We start from the raw sequence: 5,230 nt of genomic DNA, 5'->3' as shown, positions 1-5,230 counted from the left end.
GTGTGTGTGTGTGTGTGTGTGTGTGTGTGTACACACGTGCACGTGAGCAGAGTACTGCATATATATCCACATATGAAGTCAGCCTATTAGTGCAAAGATCAAAGACCTTACATTGCTGAGGGCACTGTTCTACCCATTTTACAGATGGTGAAACTGATGCCCAGAGAACTGGCAGGTCAAAATCAGCAGGTGCTGTGCCTACCCCATGCATCTGCCAATGCAGGTTCCAGTGGGCACTGAAAACCCCTGGGCCCTTCTGAAAATGTTACGGCATGTGTGAGCTTCTGTTTCGGTGGTGACAGGCTGTGTTGCATGTTAGATGAGAGTGTGGTCCAATGGTTAGAGCCCCTGCCTAAGTCTCAAGAGATTCCCTGCTCTGCTGTGGGCCCTCTGCCTGACCCTGAGCGCACCTTTTTCTGGATGCAGCCCTGAGGCGCTCTGTGCCTCAGTTTCCCAGTGTAAAATGGGAGCGCCAGCACCTCCTGACTTCATGGGGGTGTTGGAAGGCTACATATGTGGGAAGCCTGTGAGATGCTCAGTACCACAGCGATGGGTGCTGGATGGATACTGTAGCCGGATAGTTTGCAGGGCTTTGTTGGTGCATCAGGCTGTTTTGGAGCAGGGTTCATCTTGTTCTCTCTGCATCTGGCGAGCTGCTTGCTTGTGCTCAGTACAGCTGATCGCAGAGCAGGACTGTCTGCGAGTGACCTTGCATGGGTCAGCAGTCATTCCAGACAACGCTGTGAGAATCCACAATACATGATTTAGCAGCTGCCCAAAGTATTTCTCATTGCAGGCTTCTCTAAAAGAGTCTCTCTGAAAGAGAAGATGCTAATGATGACCTAGTGATCTCCTAGATGGAGCTGGCAAAGTTTCCAGCCTCAATATGGCTGTTCTGGCAGGTTTGTAAGGACCAGTCACTATAATGCTCAGCTGTTGTGAGAGGCAGTTCACTGTCCTCACAGAACTCAGTCAGGTCCTTGGCACACATTGCAGTTATGGCACGATTAACATATGAATCAGGCCATAAATGGCAACAGTGCCACACATTCACCTAATATAAGGCACCATCAAATGGCAAACCAGACACAAAGAAGTTCCACATATAATGTGGAGATGTCAAACGCCTTTGTGGCAGGTTAGGAAGGCACTTTAAACTGAACTTGTCCATCAGAAATTGCATGTGTCCATCAAGAAAAGCAGGAGGGCTGGTCTGGCGGAGCCAGCAGGAAGCCACATGGGAGACGTTTGGGCGGCAGAATGGAGAGCAAAGGAGCTGTCTTTGGGCAAGTTGAAAGTGAGGGGGCAGCCTTTGGGCAGAAGACCCTCAGCAAAGAGAGATGGATTTGAACCGAAAATCCAGAATTGGATTTCCCCTGTATCCCACTGGTTTCCCCAGGCTGATAATTTGGCTGCATAATGGGCCCAGAAAGGGAAAGGCCAGTTGTTGTCATCTCTGTAGCACCCGGCCTGTGGATATTAGGATGCTACAGACCTACAGACACAACCTGGAGTCCACTCCAGGCCTGGCCTTGCCAGGAACAGCTAAGTTACGCTGAGTTTTCTCTACTGATCCTGGTGCTCCATTAAAATCGCACAACCGTAGAAAAGGAAGGGATCTCAGGAGGTCGCATTTAATTGAACTCCCTGCTCAGGCAGGGTAACCCCCGACTGACCCATCCTATACAAGTCCTTGTCTAACCTGCTCTTAAACAAGGAGGCAGACTCCATAACCTCTCTGGGCACCCAGTTTAAATGCTCCCAATATCCTAGGTGCCTGCCAGGAGTTGCTTCCCAACTATATATGCTCGGCAGTAAAACAAAGGATGACAGGAGAACTCACTGGTTGGGAGGGAAGGTAGCGTTCTTAGGAGGGTGCTATTTTTTGCCACCAGTTATATAGCACTACAGGCCTCCTTCTCTACAGGCAACCGTCTGTCCCGAGAAAACATTAAACCTGCTTCCAGAAATTCCCAGAACCTGTTTGCAAGGCCTGCTGAAGAAGAACCCACCTCCGCCGTAGCACTCAGCTTCTGCCAGGAGCCTTCGGTGGCCGCTGACGGCACGTGTCCCTGAAGCTGTAAACATGCATCTCATTTGATCCAGGATTGATTGTCCCGGGATTTGAGCCAGATTAAAATGGATGCAGCACAGACCTGCACATATATCACCGTTTCAAGCTGCCTTGGTGCTCCTTTGCCAGCCAGTGGTGAGTGGGAGCACAAATTGCCCCTGGACTGACCCACGATAACCGTATAGACGAATCCTGGGGAAAGGCGTTTGTGCATTTTTTCCGGCATATTTGAAATGGGATAATGGACATGTACACCTGTACAATCCTGAGCTTTTCCTGGGAAAAATGTGATAGATATGCGTACCCCAAAGGTACAATTTCCCTGGTTGCCTCGGGCAGTCTTTTTTTCATAGATGGGTGTGAGGTCAGTGGTGGAGGGAGGGTATGAAAGCAAAGCATGGTGCGTACACCTCCCGACGGCAAACAGGAGGGGTTAGCTTATCTCTCGCATGCATCCAGTCTCTACATGCACCCCATGAGACGTGCTAGGTCCCTTCCTGAAAAAAAACTGCACATGGCCTTCACGTGAAGAGTAGAAGAGGTTGAACAACACTGATGGCGAATCAGCCTCGTTGTGAATTGTGGACAGAGCTGGCTGAAACACAGACTTTTTCTTCTGTGGGAAGTTTGGGAGAGTTTTGAATACTGCTTGTGTCCTGAATCGGGACCAATAAAACAGTATCGCCAGGATTTTTGCAAAGCAAATTAGTCTGAAATGTTTCAGTTTGACTTCCCTGTTGCTAGAGCACCGTATGATCAGAACAGTGTAAATGAAGCATTTGGATGTTATTGAAACAGACTATTTGGTAATTTCCTGTTGGTTTTCTTTTTCTTTTTTAATTACATTGGCATATTCCTGTAAAACATTTTGCTTTCGGCAAATAAGCATTTTCCAATGGGAAACTGTTCCACTGGAAATGTTTTGACCAACTCTGTTTGGTCCACCTGCATACACTGACTAATACGGCTCTTATTGCGAAAAGCCTCGAAGCCTCTGATCTCATCTTGATTTCTGCGGATGATGCCTATGGATAACTCTCATCCTCTGCCTTTAATATTCATGGCATGTGACTCATCACCTGATATCATTTTCTCTTTCTGGCTGAGCGGCCGAAATATATGTATTTGAGAAGAAGACATGACTAAGAGGACATAATAATAGTGCATTTCTGGGTCTGAGCTCTCAGTCGCATCATCTTTCATGCTAAAATCTGCATGGTTTCAGGTGTTCACGAACTGTTATTTTTATATCTGTGCGTGTCCAACTTGTATGAATAAGACTATCCCTGGCCTATCTATCTTGGGTCCAAAGGCAGCAAACTTGACTCCTAGTTGCCCCTAACCATAGAAGCACAGCCAGCTGTTGATAGACGCGGATACATAAAAGTAACATATAGCTATAGTTATAATATTTTTAAGTAGAGCTTTCCTACTAGGTCTGTATGACATGCCAGCTGAAAAGGTCTCTCTCACAATGACCTTTTTATTCATAATGAAACTGTCAGCTAAGAGCACAATTCAATAATCATGCTAATAGCCCGACGTGCATGTTGACAGCATTTTCTATTCAGGGACTTCAAAGCACTTCTCAAACTGGAATTTAGCTGTGAAGCCGTGTCCGGACAATTGTTCCCATTTTATGGCTGGGACTATTGAGAGATCAAATGACTTGCTCAAGGCTTCACAGAGAACCGGTGGCAGGACTGGAAGTGGACTGATGATCCAGAGCTCTTGCCTCCCGGGACTGAGCCAGCAAGGCTTTGAGTTGGGCAAGAGAAGCCTGCAGGTTAGACAAGGCCTTGCTTGCAATGCTGGGCTGAGTCATCCGAGCTGATATCAGGCAGCAGAGAGTGAGAAGTGCGTTTTATTCCCTGCAGGGCTTGCTAGCAGGCGGCCAACCTTCCTAGTTGGCATCGCAGCTCTCCATGTCAGCACTGCTCAGGGGAAAAGTGCCTCTGCTGAATAGGAAGCTATTCATTTATCTGTTCCCCGCAGATGACCAAGGCTGCTGCGTTCCCTCTGTTGGCAATGGGCAAAGAGCTGGCCAAGATGGTAAATGGCTGTGCCGTTATCACCGCTTTCTTTCCCACTGATTCTCTTCCCTTGGTTTTTTCCCCTCCTTTTATTTTGCCCTTCTAGGCAGCTTCCCGAGCTCGGCTACCGTGGGTGAAACTCTCAGTTGCCTGGCCCTGTGCACAGGTCCCCTCCATCCGTGCAGTGGGTCTAAGACCCCGGGATACCAGAATAACAATGCTGATGCTTGCCTTGGGCAGGTGTGCACCCTAAACAGGGGGTGGGGGACGAATCGAGCCCATGAGGCCGGTGGGGTCCAGATGCATGTGCTGCTATTTCATTCCTCCCATTTTTACACAGCTGCACTGTGATCTCTGAAAATTTCTCGAGCATACAAGATTGCTGATTACACTGTTGGGTATTGCTCCCTGCTGACTAGATGATAGCGAATTAATTGGGTCTCTCAAAGGCCGGGGATTAGCAAGTGGGAAGGCAGGCTCCTTCTGTAAGAGGGAAATCGAGCTAGCTTGCATCTCTCTGATCATGCCTTTGGTTACTTCGAAGTGCCAGCATGCTACAGAGGGACATGCGTGCCCTGCTAGAGCAGCAAATGACACCCCTACCGCGGTTTCCAGAGGCAGAAGACCGAGATGAATGGAACGGAGAGGGTATGTCCACATGGTACAATTATAACACATGCTAGTATGCTTGTGCCAGCTTAATCTAGCAAGCAAGGGTAGCAATAAGAGGGAACACATGACAGCATGGGTGTTAGCGTGGACTGGAGCCCAGATTATGAACTCTCAATGGGTCCTGGGCATGTACGTGGGTTCATGCTCTGCCACTGTTACCCAAGCCAGCTGGATTGGAGCAGCACAGGTCTGCTACCACATGCCACACTTGCACTTTTGTGTAGACATGCACAGGTTGCAAAACCAGACGATGCTCACTTCAAAGCCATCGCCCCTGCTAGGCTTGAGACCTGCCTGTGCTAGGGACGGACAAACCAGCTTGCTCGAAATAAGAACTTCATAAATCATAAAGCCAGAATGAGCCATCATAATCATTTGTATGACCTCCTGTGAACCATGGGCCACCTAATAACTCCATCATCGATTTTTTTTTTTTTTTTTTTGGTTTTAT

General features: G+C 48.1%; 1 protein-coding gene across 1 annotated transcript in view; it reads right to left on the bottom strand.

Moving 5' to 3' along the window:
• The window catches only part of KLHL40 (kelch like family member 40), a 13,348-nt gene that overhangs the window by 6,358 nt on the left and 1,760 nt on the right, over window positions 1-5,230 (bottom strand). The gene's annotated exons all lie outside the window — the stretch shown is intronic.

This window comes from Gavialis gangeticus, unplaced genomic scaffold (genome assembly GCF_001723915.1).
Source record: "Gavialis gangeticus isolate Ggan-Ray unplaced genomic scaffold, GavGan_comp1, whole genome shotgun sequence".
NCBI lineage: Eukaryota > Metazoa > Chordata > Crocodylia > Gavialidae > Gavialis > Gavialis gangeticus.
This window is presented reverse-complemented; position numbering and strand designations above follow the sequence as displayed.